At 39.6% G+C, this 18,156-nt stretch overlaps 1 protein-coding gene across 2 annotated transcripts in view; it reads left to right on the forward strand.

Annotated features, from left to right (window-relative positions):
- Nucleotides 1-18,156, forward strand: part of DAB1 (DAB adaptor protein 1) — a 1,267,144-nt gene that overhangs the window by 266,552 nt on the left and 982,436 nt on the right. Inside the window, exon 2 of one of the 2 annotated variants that reach the window (XM_030913327.1) lies at nucleotides 13,348-13,423. The exons of the other annotated variant lie outside the window; for it this stretch is intronic. The gene's annotated coding sequence lies outside the window, so the exon portion shown is untranslated. The remainder of the gene's footprint in view (nucleotides 1-13,347; nucleotides 13,424-18,156) is intronic. 2 annotated transcript variants of the gene reach the window in all.

Here is an 18,156-nt window from a genome sequence, read left to right on the forward strand (position 1 = left end):
TCACTGTAGATAGACTCTCTAATTGCTTTGAATTTACTTTAGTACTTGACTGAGGATTGCTTTGTGGTGATTGTGAAAAAATAAGGAGGCTTCTGCAAGGAGAATTTAGAAAGAAAACGTTTGCAAGACATTCTGTTTTCAAGTCCCTATGTGAGCCAGCCTCCAGTTGCTGACGTGGGGCCAGGGGCAGATCCTGCTGCAGAAATAGCAGCGCTGGGGTCCTCATTCAGTGACTCTTAATTTGTTATGACACATACATGTGTCCTTACTGCCTTGCTTTTCAGTTGTATGAGGACCTCAGTTTGCTTTTGCTTCCTGGCTGCAGGAGAGCTATTTAGCATTCATGTGGGTCCTTTTGCAGGCAGTTCTGTGCCCAGGCTACGGTCCTCTTCCACTCTGCCCAGTGAGCTCATTGGCCGCCTGGGATTCCCATCACTCAATGCCCAGAAAACGTTGGCCAGATTTCTTCCCTAAATCTTTCATTGTGGCTTTAAATAAAGGTGATATTCCTATGTTTGGGAAGAGATCCTTTCTGGTTCTTATTCCACCACAAGCTTTCTGTGTGGGCTTGAACAAGTCATGAAAGTTCTCGAGATCTCTGTTTTATTTAGTATGTTGAAGGCCAAGACTGCTTTGACCTCCAAATTTAGTGAATGTGTACATCTTGGGTGACATAAATCTGACTCAGAAAGATTGAGCATTTTGAAGACTTATCTCTGTGTTTTGCCTTCCTAAAGAAGAATGACCAACGACCTAATTGAGTAATGAGAATGGACACGAGGCTTCACTGTGCACTATAAGAGCAGTAAGTGGACTCAAGCACATCTGGCTGCAACCCAGCTCCACAATTTAACAGCTCTATGACCTCAGGTCTCACATTCTCTCTGAGCCTTCATTTTCTCTTTGGCAAAGTAGAACCACAATACCTACCTCAAGACCGGCATGAAGATTAAATGAGAAAATATTGGTGAAAGTGTTGAACACAGTGCCAGGCTTACAGAGCTCAGAAGAAAGAAAGGTTAATTGTCATCTTATGTATTTCCCCATCCTCTTTGAGAGGATGAGGGGCCAGAATTAAAGCCATAAAACAGAAACTAAAATCAGTAACCGGTAGCAGAAGGCAATGAGTAGAAGGAGAAAAATGAGGAATCATCTGACTTAGTTATGATAGAGAATTTTGCTTCCTTGAAGGCAGCTTTGATGAGGTGCATGCTTCTTCCTCATGTGTAGCAGGGTTTCTTAAAGATACTGAAACCACAATAAAAAGACTAACACTAACCACTGGTTGTTGGTCAGGCATTGGGCTTGCTAAGTGATACCTATAGATGAGCTCTCATCCTGACACCAGCTTGGCATTGCACTTTATGAAGAAACAGACACAACATCAGATACCTAAGAAGGAACAGAGGTGGGATTTAGATTGTCTGATTCTAAAACCACCTGGGATACGTCCACTAGTCCTATACTATCACTGTCAAATATATGCTAGATAAGTGCAGCCACTGGTTGTCATTAAGTGAATCACACAGTTGACTTCTCTGCTTCATGTGGGTGCCTTACCTAAAATGGGTTCTGTTCTAAATGACAATTTACCTTTGCATCCTCAGCGTCTGGCACATGGTAGCTGCCCACCTAATGAATACTGAATAAGTAAATGGAAAAAGAGGTTAATCTAACTCAAACAGGCCACCAGGATAAAACCACTTCACCTGAGGAAAGGGCCAAACTGTTTTCCCTTCCTTATTACCTGAAAAATGCTCCCTGCTAGGTGAAACACAGTCCTGTTTTCCAGGGCAACTCTGTGGACCAGTGTTTCTGTCACTGAGAGTCTGTTGCCGGTTGATCCAAAGACAGTATGCAGTTAGCTGTTACATAGAAGCTAGTGATGGCATGGGCTCTCAGAGTCACTTATTTTATTCCCAAACAGTTTGGAAATTTTAGAATAAAACAGAAAAGCAAGTGGAGCAAGAGAAAGGAAACTCACATTTATTGAACAGTATCCTGTTCTAGGCACCACCATGGTCATCTGCAATAGAAATAACTCGTGTAATAATGGAGGCAATGCTGCCTGTTCAATCAGCAAAGCTCATTTGCTCAGCACTGAATTTATGTCAGCGGACAACAGAGATGAAGGACACTTATGATGTGATTTTTGCCATGTCATTCAGGGTATCCATGATACTATTTGGGCAAGGATAGTCACAAGCAGGCAAAAAATATATAAAGCCAGGATATTGAAAGATTACAACCCCCTATACACATGTACATATTCTCATCACTGAGGCATAACTATTGACAACATTAAGCACATTTTCTTTTGATATTTTTCTACAATTTTTATTTTATTGCATTACTGCTGTACATACAATTTAGAATCCTACCATTTCACTGATCATTAATTTATTTTTCATGTTATTAATTCAAATTCTGTTAACATAATGCTTAAGAACTGCATAATAGTCTAGACAGTGGCTATCTCTCCTAATTATTCTCATCCTCCTTCTTTTCCTCCTCTTCCTCCTCCTCCTTCTTCACTTACATTTATTGAGAACATTTAATGTATTAGACTATGAGTTATATCTTTTCCCTATAAAATCTCTTTCAATCCTCATGGGAAGCCTATGAAGTAGATTCTAGTATCCCTTTATAGAGATGAGTATACAGATGAAGCAAATAATGAACAGAAAGGTTAAATAATGTACCTAAGATAACATAAGTATTATAAAGTAGAGCTAGGTTTGTTCTATCTGACTCAAGAATTGAAGTTTTTAAATACTTCCATTTATGTATTTTTAAGTATTTAGGCTATTTCAAACTTTCCCTGTCATATTATCCTTGTATGTATGTATATATCTCTTTATATTCATATATATATGTTTATATATTTATATCTGTGTGGGTATATATATACACATATATACATATATACATATGTACATGTAGAGAGAGAGAGAGAGTTACTTTTTTTCTAGTTTATTAAAGCAGATTTACAGAAAAGGAATGACTAAGTAAAAGACTATGACTATTTTGCAGACTTTTAATACATACTGCCAAATTGCTTTCCAGAAATTCCCTCCACTTATATTTCTACCAGCAATGTATGAGACTACCCCATTGCATCATATACCATTTTATATCCATTTTATCAGGAATGGAAAGAGGAGCAAAGAAGCAGAGGACTCTACAAGACTAACAGTTTCAGGCACCTACAGTATCTGAGCTTTCTGGAGTTCCTTGCTGTTATGGGTATAGGAGTGAAGAGGGTGGAGAAGCAACATGGGATAGGGGCAAGAAAGCATGAGTGGGTGCATTAGAGTGAGAAGCTTTGGGTTTGAAACCCGCTTCTTCCATTTACTAATTGGTGGCTAAGATATGTCACTCTCCCCATTTGTTAGTTTATTTCATTGTTCCCAATTGTTGGGAGATGGGAAAGAGTGGAGATAAGGAAGTGCTTGGGAAAAGTGGGGATATTTCAGCTAGACCTTAGATGTTGGGGTAGAATTTCAATTGATGATGAGGTAATAGAAGAGCATTCCATGTAGAGATGACTCTTGAGTCAGAGCTTAGAGTCCATGGCTGATTCTGGGGACAATAGGGACAGTAATTACTGACAGTGTATGGCAGTGGCTGGAGTTGGGGTTGGCATGGCAAGCTTGCCATGAACTTTAAATAGCATTATGAACTTTAAATAGCATTCCAAGCAGTTTGAACTTGATTTATGGATGAAGGGATTCAATCAGTGGTTGCCCTGAGGAGAGTGCCTTGATCTGATTTGCATGGTTAGATGATGACTCTGAGTAAATAGAAATCTAGAGACCAAGACTGGACAGAGAGGCACTGGTCAGGCAAGGTCAAAATAATCTACTCAAGACATGAACAAGTCCTTTCTTTTTGTTCATAAAATAGAGGAACTATAGAACAATAGAAGTATGTAAATTTTAGGGGAAGCTCAGAAGAGGGATTAAATAAATTCCACTGACATTAGGGAACTAAAGAAGGAATTAGGGGAATCAAAATGTGTTGAGTGGGACACATAACCAACATGCAAGAAGGGTAATTTTATCCCCATTTTACAGATGAGTAAAATGAGATTCAGGTAGATTATCAACGTACTTAACATAATGTAGACAGCAAGTGATAATGCTGCAATTCAAAGCCAGACACCAAATCCCATTCCATTGTATACCTGTCAAAGCATGCTGGAGGAAGTGACTTCTCATCTGATTCTTTTTTATTTTATTTTATTTATTTATTTATTTATTGTTTATTTTATTTTTTAAATTATACTTTAAGTTCTGGGGTACATGTGCACAACATGCAGGTTTGTTACATAGGTATACACATGCCACAGTGGTTTGCTGGCACCCATCAACCCGTCACCTACATTAGGTATTTCTCCCAATGTTATCCCCCCCATCCACCAACCCCCCACAGACCCTGGTCTGTGATGTTCCCCTCCCTATGTCCATGTGTTCTTATTGTTCAACTCCCACCTATGAGTGACAACATGCAGTGTTTGGTTTTCTGTTCTTGTGATAGTTTGCTGAGAATAATGGTTTTTAGCTTCATCCATGTCCCTGCAAAGGACAAGAACTCATCCTTTTTTATGGCTGCATAGTATTCCATGGTGTATATGTGCCACATTTTCTTTATCCAGTCTATTATTGATAGACATTTGGGTTGGTTCCAAGTCTTTGCTATTGTGAATAGTGCTGCAATAAACATATGTGTGCATGTGTCTTTATAGTAGAATGATTTATAATTCTTTGGGTATATACCCAGTAATGAGATTGCTAGGTCAAATGGTATTTCTAGTTCTAGATCCTTGAGGAATCACCACACTGTTTTCCACAGTGGTCAAACTAATTTATACTCCCACCAACAATGTAAAAGTGTCCCTGTTTCTCCACATCCTCCCCAGCATCTGTTATTTCCTGACTTTTTAATGATCGCCATTCTAGGCATGAGATTGTATCTCATTGTGGTTTTGATTTGCATTTCACTAATGACCAGTAATGATGAGCATTTTTCATATGTCTGTTGGCTGCATAAATGCCTTCTTTTGAGAAGTGTCTTTTCATATCCTTTGCCCATTTTTTCATGGGGTTGTTTTTTTCTTTTTCTTTTTTTTTTTTTTTTTTTTTGAGAAGGAGTCTAGCTCTGTCACCCAGGCTGGAGTGCTGTGGCCGGATCTCAGCTCACTGCAAGCTCCGCCTCCTGGGTTCACGCCATTCTCCTGCCTCAGCCTCCCGAGTAGCTGGGACTACAGGCGCCGCCACCTCGCCCGGCTAGTTTTTTTGTAGTTTTTAGTAGAGACGGGGTTTCACCATGTTAGCCAGGATGGTCTCGATCTCCTGACCTCGTGATCCGCCCGTCTCGGCCTCCCAAAGTGCTGGGATTACAGGGTTGAGCCACCGCGCCCGGCCGGGGTTGTTTTTTTCTTGTAAATTTGTTTAAGTTCTTTGTAGATTCTGGATATGAGCCCTTTGTCAGATGGATTGCAAAATTTTTCTCCCATTCTGTAGGTTGCCCGTTCACTCTGATGATAGTTTCTTTTGCTGTGCAGAAGCTCTTTAGTTTAATTAGATCCCATTTGTCAATTTCGGCTTTTGTTGCCATTGCTTTTGGTGTTTTAGACATGAAGTCTTTGCCCATGCTTATGTCCTAAATGTTATTGCCCAGGTTTTCTTCTAGGCTTTTTATGGTTCCGGATCTTACGTTTGAGTCTTTGATCCATCTTGAGTTGATTTTTGTATAAGGTGTAAGGAAGGGGTCCTGTTTCAGTTTTCTGCACATGACTAGCCAGTTTTCCCTGCACCATTTATTAAATAGGGCATCTTTTCCCCATTGCTTGTTTGTTTCAGGTTTGTCAAAGATCAGATGGTTGTAGATGTGTGGTGTTATTTCTGAGTCTCTGTTCTGTTCTTCTGGTCTATATATCTCTTTTGGTACCAGTACCATGCTGTTTTGGTTACTGTAGCCTTGTAGTGTAGTTTGAAGTCAGGTAACATGATGCCTCCAGCTTTGTTCTTCCTGCCCAGGATTGTCTTGGCTATGTGGGTTCTTTTTTGGTTCCATATGAAGTTTAAAGTAGTTTTTTGCAATTCTGTGAAGAAAGTCAATGGTAGCTTGTTGGGTATGGCATTAAATCTATAAATTACTTTGGGCAGTATGGCCATTTTCATGGTATTGATTCTTCCTATCCATGAGTATGGAAGGTTTTTCCATTTGTTTGTGTCCTCTCTTATTTCGTTGAGCAGTGGTTTGTAATTCTCTTTGAAGAGGTCCTTCATATCCCTTGTAAGTTGTTTTCCTAGGTACTTTATTCTCTTTGTAGCAATTGTGAATGGGAGTTCACTTATCTCATCTGGTTCTTAAAGAAGACACAGCCTTTCTCCAGATGGATAATTATGGATGAAGGCAATTCTTGTGGTAGGTTGGGGGGAATGTCCTCAGCAAAGGCATTGTATGGTGAGAACCTGTGTTCCCTTTGAGAATGCACAAATCTGTGTTCTGCTTTCAGAGATGTGTACATGTTAGACTTATTACTCTATTGCTAATTGAGTGTTCACTATGTGCCTAATTCTGTTCTTAGTGTTCAAATCTATTGATTAGTAAGTAGCAGAGTCAGCATTTTAACCCGGATGTCTTGTTGCAGAGCTCTTAACAACTTTGCAATGTGACCTGTTATCTGCAATGTTGCAGCTAGGACCCATTCTTTCCTGACCCCAAATTGAAGGAAACAAATGAATTCAGTCTATTTTTTTCTTCCTCTGAAGAGGAGAGGAATGCCTTTGATGAGGACAGGGATTAATCAGGGTGATCTGGATATCCCTGTTTTTTAAAAAATGAGGGTGACAATAATGACAGCCATCCTTTCTGAAACTATGCTATTAGCTAATCATTGTGTGGAATTCTCTATAGATCTCTCTTGAACAAACACCAGTGGGCAGGAGTGGGTTTGTTGCCTCAGGAGAATAATGATTGGCTGAGGCATAGAATACTGGAGTGGAAATGGAGGGAGAGACAAGCATTGTAACCTGTACAAAAGAATGTGGACCTTAGGATAGGACAGTGGGGAGCCATGGAAGAGTTTGGAGCAAATGACTGATGAAATCATGTTGAAAGTTACAAGCTCCATTTCTGGTGATTGGGAGAGGAAAGGGAAACTGATTTCATGAGTGTTAGGAAACCAGAGGCATCTTAGTGTGGTAATCCAGATTACTTGGCAAGGATCTGGACTAAAAACAGTGGCAGTGGTAATGGAGAGAAGGAAATGAACCCAAGAATAATGACAGACTCAACAAGACTTAATGTCAAATTGCATGTGATGAGTGAGGCAAAGAGAGGCATTAGGGATGGCACCCACTTTCCATCTTCACAGATTACTTATTTCCTTGCTTGGCTGAAAAACTGCCTCTCTACAGAGAAAGTATATCTAATGTTGGGGCCAGAAGCAATGCAGTTGCTTTCTTTTTCGGTACAGAGAAAGCTAAAAGTGTCACTTAGTGATATGCACCACTAATAAAAATCCAGATCCCTCCTCCCCTTCCCGCTTAAGGAGAAAAATTATTTTGCTCATAACTTTGATGAGCCTGATGAATGTTTGGATATCATCCCAAGCACGCAAACCAACCAGGCGCTGGGGAAATTATTAATATTTTACTGGTGGACTTGGTTGAGCAAACACAATAAAAACAGGCTTGGTGTCATTGCATACTGGAAAAGCAGATGGCAGTCGAGCAAAGCTGCATACAGCAGTTTGAAATTTTAAATTAAATCAATTTGAAGCTTTGCTTGTGCCTCAGGCAATATTTTCCCTCAAATGAAGGAGACAGAGGAGGTGAACTCATTATTAGATGGTTTGGTGGTGGCTGCTGAGTGGTGCACTGCTTTCTGTCATGTGAGGCAGCCTGAGAGCTCAAAGGGAGATGGGCTAATTCTGACCCAACTTTCAGAGTGCAATCCAGGGAAATGAAAAACCAGAGAAGCCCCCAGTTCTTTACAATTTCAACCTAGTCCATGAACTCTGAAGCTCCTGGTCTCAAGGTTGTATGGGCCTCCATTTTGGGGGGCTTGGTGCTCTAAGACTTGGCCTTGCCAAGAAGTGCCTTGCACCAACTTGCCCAGGTCAGGGATTCAGTGAACAGTGACCCAACTGGAGCAAAGAAGTCCCCAATGTTTACAGCACTATAGTTCTCGGAAGTATTGCTGGCTGCCCTCAGAAGGCAAGGATGAATTGGCAATTGTCTTTGAAGTCCTTAAGTTTGTCAAAAGCACATGTATATTGTTATGGACTGGACAGCTTGGTTTTTGTTCACTCAGTCCCTTTACTTCTTTTCTCTGGAAGCCAGCAAAGTGAATTTATCTAGACCAGTTGTTCTCAACCCTGCTGCGCATCATAATCATCTAGGGAGTTTTATAATAATACATTTCATCGGACCCCACCCTTAGAGATTCTAGTGTCATGAGCCTGGGCCTTTGTTTTCAGCTGTGTTTAGCATAGTACCTGAGACATGATAAGCAGTCAAACTTCTGTTTAATAAACAAGTAAATTAAATAATTTGCATATCCTTATACAAACCATGCACCCTAGGTGCTACCTCTTGCACATTCTTTTCCCTTGCATCAAGTCCCCTTCCCTTTTCATTCCCCCTCCTAGCCTAAATAACTTCTGTCCTTTAGGGTGCAAGTCATGCTTTGCCTGTTTCAGTTGGAATATGACTTCGTCAGTCTGACAGTCTCTTGCTCTCCTATCTGTATCCCCACAGGGTTCAGTATTGCCCTCTTTAAACACTCAACATCTTAGATTGCAGTGGTCTGCTTCAGTGATTGTCTTAGTGAGTTCAGGCTACTGTAACATATTATCATAGGTGGGTGAGTTTAAAAAATAGACATTTGTTTCTCATGGTTCTGGAGGCTGAGAAGTCCAGATCAAGATGCCGGCACATCCAGTGTCTGGTGAGGACTCACTTTCTGGTTTTACTGTTGGTTGTTCTCTCATTAAGTCTTCATGTCTTTTAAGGGTAAAGGCACTAATCCTATTCATGAGGGCTCCAACTTCACAACTTCATCTCCCAAAGGTCCCACCTCCTAATGCCATCATATTGGGGGTTAAGATTTCGACACATGAATTTGAGGGAAATACAAACATTCAGTCCATAGCAGTGATTGTAGGCTGTGGGTTCTTTTAAAGCGGGGACTAGGCCTTTATATCTCCAAGCTATGCACCAGTTGCAGTACCTGGCACAAAGTAGATACTCAGGAAATGGCAGTTTTGCTATAATAGGAATTACTATATATATATGGATTACTATATATGTATATATTATGGATAATAATCATGTATGGAGTATTTTTGTATGTGGTATGCATAATAAATGTATAAAAAGAGTGGACACATAAATATGTAGATGATATCTGGTATGGAAGATATATGTGCAAGCCATATGCATGTGGGCCATGGGTATGTATATAAGGCATATGCACATTGATTAGGTTTTTAAGTCAGTGGCTCTCAATTCTGGTTACCTGTCAAATCACCTAGGGGTCTTTTTCAATATATAAATTGTGGAGTCTTGCTGCCTAAAATTTCCAGTTCAGGATGTCTAAGACGGCACCTAGGAATTGGTATTTTCTCTCTCTATATATATTTTACATTCTAAACCAAAGTTGAGAGCCATTCATTAAATTGGTAAGTATTTGCGTCCATCATATGCTGGCACTGTTGTAGACTCCAGAGATACACCAGTGAACAAGACATAGTCACTGCTTTCACAGCACTTTTATTTGAGTGAGGGGAGGTAGATGAGACACAATTCAACAAATGCCCAAAGACTTAAAAATGGCACTCAGTGTTAAACAAAGAAAATAAAATGGGGTCATGAAATGGAGAGTGATTGGGGTTAAGTTGGGGATGGGCAGGGAAGCTCTCTGAGGAGATGACATCTGAGCTGAAATCTAAATGAGGAGACAGTCAGGGGATGAGGTCGTGAGGACAGCAAACACAATTGTCCCGAGACAGAAATGAGCTTGGCATGTTTCATCAGCAGAAAGAAGGCTAGTGTGCCTGGATCAAGGACAAGCAGGCAGGGGTGGGATGAAATAAAGTCGGAGAGGGAGAAGAATGTCAGGTCATACTGGGTGTTTTATGAAATGGTAAGGAGTTTGAATTTATTTGGAAAAATTGAGTAGCCATGTTGGGAGGGTTTACAGTAGGAGAGTGAAATGATCCCATTGAGGATTTTAAAAGACTATGTTGGGTATTGTCTGGGGAAGTTACTGTAGAGAGGCAAAAATGCTGATGGTGACAGAGACTGCTGGGAGGCTAGTATAAAATCTGGGAAATAAATGATGGTGACTTGGAGAAGAACACTAGTAGGGGATGTGGAAAGAAGTGAATAGATTGGGGATATTTTGGAGGTAGACCCAGAAGAACTTGTTAAAGAACTCTTTATTCAGGTTTTGAGGGGAAACAAGAGTAACACTATGGTTTTTGAGTCACAGGGTAGATGGTGATGCCAGGTTTTAGGATATGTATAAGAAGTGTCATTTTCAGGTAGATGTATCTGTTGTGTTTAAGGGCTTTGTGTACTTAAAGTTGATGTACATTTGACATGTCTGTGTAATGTACATGTGTAAAGTATGTGTTTAGAAGATGTATATTTATTGTATTAGCTTCTGGTAGCTTCTGTAACAAATTGCCACAAATCTGGTGGTTTAAAACAACAGAAACTTATTATCTCACTGTTCTGGAGGCTAGAAGTATGAAATCAAATTCACTGGGCCTAAATCAGGGTGTTGGCAGGCCTGCATTGCCTCTGAAGGCTCTAGGGGAGAATGTAGTCCTTGCCTCTTTGAGCCTCTGGTGGCTGCAGGCATTCCTTAGCTTGTGGCCACATCACTTCGGTCTTCAAGGCCAATATCTTAAAATCTCTTTCTGCCCTGTCTTCATATCACCTCCTCTTTGTGTAAATATCTATGTGTCAAATTCCCTATTACTCTCTCTGATTAGGATACCTGTTTTTATGTTTAGGGTCTATATGGCTAACTCATACTAGTCTCCTCATCTCACAATCCTTTACTTAATCACATCTACAAAGACAGTTTTTTCCTAAATAAGGCAACATATATAGGTTCCAGGGATCAGAACCTGTGCATATGGGAGTGTATACTGTTTAAATAAATGTGCAGAATATAGCTTAGTTTGTATGTGTGTGCATAAAGAAATATGCAGAATATGGCTTAGTTTGTGTGTGTGCATAAAGAAATATGCAGAATACAGCTTAGTTTGTGTGTGTGCATAAGGAAATATGCAGAATCTAGCTTAGTTTGTGTGTGAGCACATGCTCAGGAACATGTATACATGTGGCTGACTAGGTCTACAGGTGAATGTGAGGGCCTCTCTGTGTGGCCCACACAAAGAACACCTTTCCTATGTCCTTATATCAAGAGATGCTGCTAATGACTTGTTGGCTGCTCAGAAAGTGTTCATAAACATAGATCTTTCTTGTTTTTATCTCCAAATCCAGTTGGCATCAGATCCTGAGGCCATCTCAAGACAAGGCCTTCTGTTGTCTGATATAACTAGTTATACTACTTATACCCTTTAAAAATATTTCAGAGTTGTTTCCCAACATCTAAGCAGATGAAGCCCCCTTTTTAGGTGAAAAAATTGGCCAGGTGTGTGGTGACTTATAGGAATAATCCCAGCACTTGGGGAGGCTGAGGTGGGAGGACCACTTGAGGCTAAGAGTTCAAGGCCAGCCTGGGCAACATAGCAAGATTCTGTCTCTACAAAAAATAAAATTAAAAAATTAACCAGGTATGGTGGTTCATGCCTGTAGTCCTAGCTACTGGGGAGCCTGAGGCAGGAGGATCCCTTGAGCCAAGGAATTCAGCACTGCAGTGAGCTGTGATTGTACAATTACACTTCAGCCTGGACGTCAGAGTGAAACCCTGTCCCTAAAAAGTAAAAATATTAAAATAAAATAAATTTTAATGATGTTTATTCTCCCAACTACCATAAGAATAAGTTTTATGTGGTTAGTGCCTATTGATTGAGAATGAATCAATTAACAAAAAGTTAATGTGAATCAACTTATGTTTTTGAATAAATGTGTACTTTATTAATCACAATGTTATCCACTTATACTTTAAAAATACTACTGTCTGGATGTACATGGCATTGTTTTTTTCAGGCGATAGGAAATGTTTTGTGTGCATATAGATTTATGACCATTTGAAATAAATCTAAAACCCCTTGGGGCATCTGTAGCCCACAGTTTGGGAGATACTGTCTTGGAAATGGGATTCACAAACTGGAGCCTCATATACCAAATTTGACTAGCAGGTGTATCCGGTTTGGCTGATTACTATTGGTACATAATTAAAGATATTGCCATTGGTGGGACCTGCCCTCTTCTGTGGATTTCAGACCCACCATTCACAATTTTACTAAACTTTATTGCTACAGTTCTTTACAAATGTCTCAAAGACATTTGATTTGTGATCACGGATACAAAATAACTATATGCCTTTGACAGAATTCAGCTACGTATAATTTGTAAAACACTTGGATATCTCTGACCTTATTTCATTTCCCCCAAAACTCCTGTGATAGAGATGGGATATCATTCCTGTCTTACAGATGAGTTAACTTAGACTCCAAGAGTTTAACAACTGGCCTGATGTTGCCAAGCTGGCAAGTGGAATTGCTGAGGCTGGAATCTAGGCCTTCTGGCCCTTTCCCTCACACTACACCATCTACCTTGTAATTTGTCAGAACTCTAGACCTAGCTTGTTGTTACTGTCAAAGGATAGTCATCAAAATCAGGTCTGATGAAATAGTAGTAAGCAGCTAACCTTCAGCAAAGGCAAGGTAGGAAATCTGCCCATTTCATTTCAAGATACTTGTAAGTGGAGAAAGGCAATGTGCAGGAAAGCAAATAAGAGAGTTTGTGAACAATAGACAAATTTTGTCCAAGTCAAGGGAAAATCAGCAATTGTTGAAGGCAGACAGCAAAGAGTGGAAAAAAACACTTCTCATGAACCAAAAGATCCAAGTCTTGCCTTGTTTATGCCTAGACAAACTGACTTCTCAGAATGCCTCCTTGGTATTGTTTCTCATTTGTAAATGGGGCTGATGATGTAACACCCACCTCCCTGGTTCACTATCATGAGGATCCAGCTGATTCAAAGAGGCAAAAATGTCCTGAACCACTACAATAAATGGTAGTTCTATGGTCTGTAGTAAAGTCCAGGGGGCTTTCAGATAACATTTGTTTTTCCTATGGGGAATTAATTTTCAATCTACATAGTCAATGAAGTTGTTTTTGTCTCTCATAGGAAATTGTGGGTTTCTTGGAAGGCTCTGGGTATCTGTGACAGACCTCAGGGACACAGATAATTTGAAAATTGCATGGTGAGTTTCCATAAAGGTCATTGCACCAGAAATCTAAGATATCAAGGTTCCTATGGATTAAGAGCTTTGTTTACTACAGCCAGTTTCGATCTTAGAGGCTGAATTTGAAATGGAGTGACTGTGAGCTTTGGATTCAAAGGGAAAGTATTTCTTATTCATGTTGATTAGGCATCAGCTTTCTACAGTATCTTCTGGGTAATCTGCTGATTTCAGCTGAAATTATCTCCAAAAGCGATGGGTCCCCATCAATGGCAGTTTTCCTCAAGTGCCATAGATATCCTTTTCTCATGCTTTAAATTAAAGATTTGATTGTGGCTTTAGAATATCTCAGCAAGGAGCCCTGGGAAAATTAGCGAGGAACACGGTGGCATTTTCTACATGTTGCTATTCCCACTGCAGGGGTTCAGGGTGACCCCACTGGCAAAGCTGACCCTTTGAAGGAAGAAAATGTCAGTGGCTGTAGTATTCTCTACCATGGCTTTTTTTTTTTTTTTTTTTTTTTTTTTTTTTTTGGCTGCTCTTGAAGCCAAGCTCTCTCACCTCTAGTTGAGATCCACTCTTCTTTGCTGTTTTAGGACTTATTGACTGCAGTTTTTGTCTCGGTCTGTTCAGGTTGCTGTAACAAACTACCATACACAGGGTGGCTTATAGGCAACAAGCTATTACCTCTCATAGTTATGGAGGCTGGGAAATCCAAGATCAAGGCACCGTCTGATTAGGTGTCCAGTGAGAACTCACTTTCTATTTCATAGATGGTGCCTTCTCTGTGTCCTCACATGGTAGAAGAGGTGAGAGAGCTTTCTGGGGTCTCTTTCATCCCATTGGATTCCCATTAAGGGCATGAATTCCATTTATAAAGGCTTCACCTCCAAGACCTAATCACTTATCAAAGGCCCCACCTCTTATTACCATTACATTGTGGGTTAGGATTTCAGTAATGAATGTTGGAGAGACACCAATGTTCAGCCTATAGCAATACCCAAAGCACAAAACTGATCTAAAATAGAAGAGTAGTAAATCCCCATTTAACTAGAACCTAACAAAGCAGAAAGTTAATAAGTAAGTAGAATCCTGGTCTCAAAAGTACTATATGATGATTGTTGATTTGATTGCAAGAATCAAATGAAACAGCAGAGTTTCAAGTGCCTTACAATCTTCTTTGTAAAGAAGCAGTTTTTAACTTACCTTACACTGAGGACTCCTTGTTAACATCAAGAAGTTTTGTGATGCATGAGGATACTTATACTTTGATACCTGTTGGATATGAGAACTAAAACCTGTAATGAATAGTGTAGTGTCATTTTAAAATATGGCCGGGCGCGGTGGCTCAAGCCTGTAATCCCAGCACTTTGGGAGGCCGAGACGGGTGGATCATGAGGTCAGGAGATCGAGACCATCCTGGCTAACACGGTGAAACCCCGTCTCTACTAAAAATACAAAAAATAAATAAATAAAATAAAATAAAATAAACTTGGATGTTATGTAAATACAAACATTACATTAAAATATACATATATTCTAATTGGAAGGCTGAGGCACGAGAATTGCTTAAACCCAGGAGGTAGAGGTTGCAGTGAGCCAAGATGGTTCCACTGCACTCCAGCCTGGGTGACAGAGCGAGATCCTATCTCAAAATATATATATAAATAAAAGTAAATTGAAAAAACATACATATATTAACATTTGTGAAGCTCTAAAAGTACATTTGAAAAACATAAAGTCATATATTGGTAAGACTTTTTTTAGTTTACAGACAATACTTGATGATATTCATATTCTTGAACTCTTTGTAAAAAATTCATGGTTCTTACAGGCTTTGTTACCCACTGGATGAGAAATTCAGAATAAATTCTTAAATTAGTTTTGCTAATTACTTGAAAATATCTATATACATATAATGCTTATGGTGATCATGTAGCCAGACTATTTAATTTTCTCTTAAATTATTCCAGATAAACAAGAATGATACTGAAAAGTTTAAGAACTTATACATATTATTGCATTACTTCTGATTAACTAACAATTGAACAGTATACAAATGATGCAATTTTATGGAGTTGAAAGGGATTTTAAAGATGAGAAGTCTTATGATGCAGTGGAACAATTCAGAAAGAACCAGATTCATAGCTGGGTAGGTTCTACAGTTTTCAAGCTGTGAGCCATTGAATAAATTCAGGTTTGTAAGCCTCAGTTTTCTGATTTGAAACTTGGACATAAAACACCTACCTCGGCCGGGCGCGGTGGCTTAAGTCTGTAATCCCAGCACTTTGGGAGGCCGAGACGGGCGGATCACGAGGTCAGGAGATCAAGACCATCCTGGCTAACACCGTGAAACCTCGTCTCTACTAAAAGAATACAAAAAACTAGCCGGGCGAGGTAGCGGGCACCTGTAGTCCCAGCTACTCGGGAGGCTGAGGCAGGAGAATGGCGTAAACCCGGGAGACGGAGCTTGCAGTGAGCTGAGATCCGGCCACTGCACTCCAGCCTGGGCGGCAGAGCGAGACTCCGTATCAAAAAAAAAAAAAAACAAAACAAAACAAAAAAAAACACATACCTCATGGTATCGTTGTGAGGCTCTACATATGATAGGTATTTGGAAAATAGTAGCTATATTTGAACACATCTCCCATTTTTTTAGATGAGAAACTTAAGGGTCAGAAAGATTGAGACTTAAAGAACACACACACAAAATGGTTTGTGGCATTTCGAAGATCTACTGACTCATGCATCTGTGTTCTACCACAGTTCTTAAATTTATACTTTCTGCTTCCTTTCCTCGAAACATTCATGCCAATTTTCCAGGCTGGAATTGGCAATGAGCTGACAGACAGAGGTTTGTTTTTTAAAAAGATGAGAGAACAACTTGCAGAATCTTTTATCCAGATTCTCAGAATGTTTTTTAGTAAATGCTTCTTATCCTAAGAACTCAAATGGTGGCTTTCCACTCCTCCTGGCTTCTCTGATTCTGTTGCCACTTAGAAAGCCCTGCGGTTCACAGCTAATTAAAAAGGGATGGAAGAAAATTATACCTCTGTTGATGCTATTGTTTTAATCTATCTCAAAAGCTTCTTAACAGCAAAGCAAAAAGCAGTGGATGAGAGGGAGTTCTCTGCGACAAACAGGACACAGGAGACCCTAGAGTCATTTCCATGAACCCACTATCATTTCATTAAGTGAGTTTTATACTTTCTGTTGTTAAAGATTCATGCACACACACATCCACACACTCTCTCAGACAATATTTCAGTATCTGCTAAGTCCTAGGAAAGAAGGGAGCCCCAGAGAAGAATAAAATATCATTTATATCGTGTATTTATTACATGTCCGACACTATGTTTTCCTCTTCATTCCCTCAGTTAATAATCATAAGAAGGATGTGTTCCTGTTTTATATATGAAAATACCAAAATTTTGAGAAGTTAAGATCCCACAGCTAAGTGTCAGAGCTGAAATCCAAAAATTACATCTTTATCATCAGTCCTTATAATAATCATCCACCATCTTCATCAAAATGCCTGTCATTTATTGAACACTTACTGTGAGTTGAGTCCTCTTCAAACTGCTTTGAATATGTTAATTTATTTAAGTACAATTTATGTTTTTAACTAGTTTCATCCTTACAACCCCCCTGTAAAGTAGGTACAATTAGTGTCTCCAAAATATCCAAAGGTGCTGCAGCTGGTAACCCAGTTAGATTCTAGAGCTGCACTCTTAACCACACTGCTCTGTCTGAGTCAAAACCAGGTATCTTCCAGCTCTCCACCTTGTCCCTCTAGGGCTTTGGGTGCTAGTAAGCCTTTCAAGAGCTTCATAGGTACAAGGGTAGCACATCTTCTTGAGCCAGCATAAGGACACAGAGTATGGATCCAATTCAGGTATACCTAGGTTAAGGTCCTCCTGTGTATTATGTTGATGTTCATCACAGCCTTGATAGTGGGTAGTAAGTACAGTTCAGGATCAAAGAGGTGAACATTATGGGTCATCTGGCTTTCTTGTTGTTTAACAAAGCAAGACATATTTTAACATGGCATAACAGTGTGACCAAGTAACTACCCATAAGGAAAGGCTTAAGGTGCCCTCCATCTAGGGACAGTGCTAATTAATGAGAAATGGGCAAGACAGTGTGGCCAGCACCTTGGACAGCCCTACTGTAGCTGTGGCTCCCAGGCAAAGCTGACCTACAATATACATCTCTGTACTGTGCAATAGGCCTTGCCCTGAAGCTGAAACTTTAAAAGCTCTTGACATTCTTGTGTGTATGTGTATGCACATGTATGTACACGTGTACCTTCATTCATTTAAAAATTTTATTTTATTGCAGTAAGAACACCTGAGATCTACCCTCTTAAACTTTAAGTGTAAACTAAAAACCAGTAGTGTAAACTAGAGGTACCATGTTCAACAGGTCTATGCTAAGATACTTAACATCACTAATCAATACGAAAATGCAAACCATGACCACAACAAGATGAATAAGCTCTTAACATTTTTTCCCTAGACTTAAAACAGTGGTTCTTAACCTTCTTGGTATATATACTCTTTTAAACAGTGAATGCAAGTGAAACACAAGATGCCCAGCAAAACTAGAATTGTGTACATACACACAAAAAACTAAATTTTAGATTATCAAAAAAATCTCCTTGGCATTCGAGTTAAGGCCTCTGTTCAGTTAAATATTGCTAGGTAACAAATTACCCCAAAACATAATTTAAAACAATAACGTGTTATTTCTCA

The sequence above is a fragment of the Rhinopithecus roxellana genome, chromosome 12, assembly GCF_007565055.1.
Source record: "Rhinopithecus roxellana isolate Shanxi Qingling chromosome 12, ASM756505v1, whole genome shotgun sequence".
Taxonomy (NCBI): domain Eukaryota; kingdom Metazoa; phylum Chordata; class Mammalia; order Primates; family Cercopithecidae; genus Rhinopithecus; species Rhinopithecus roxellana.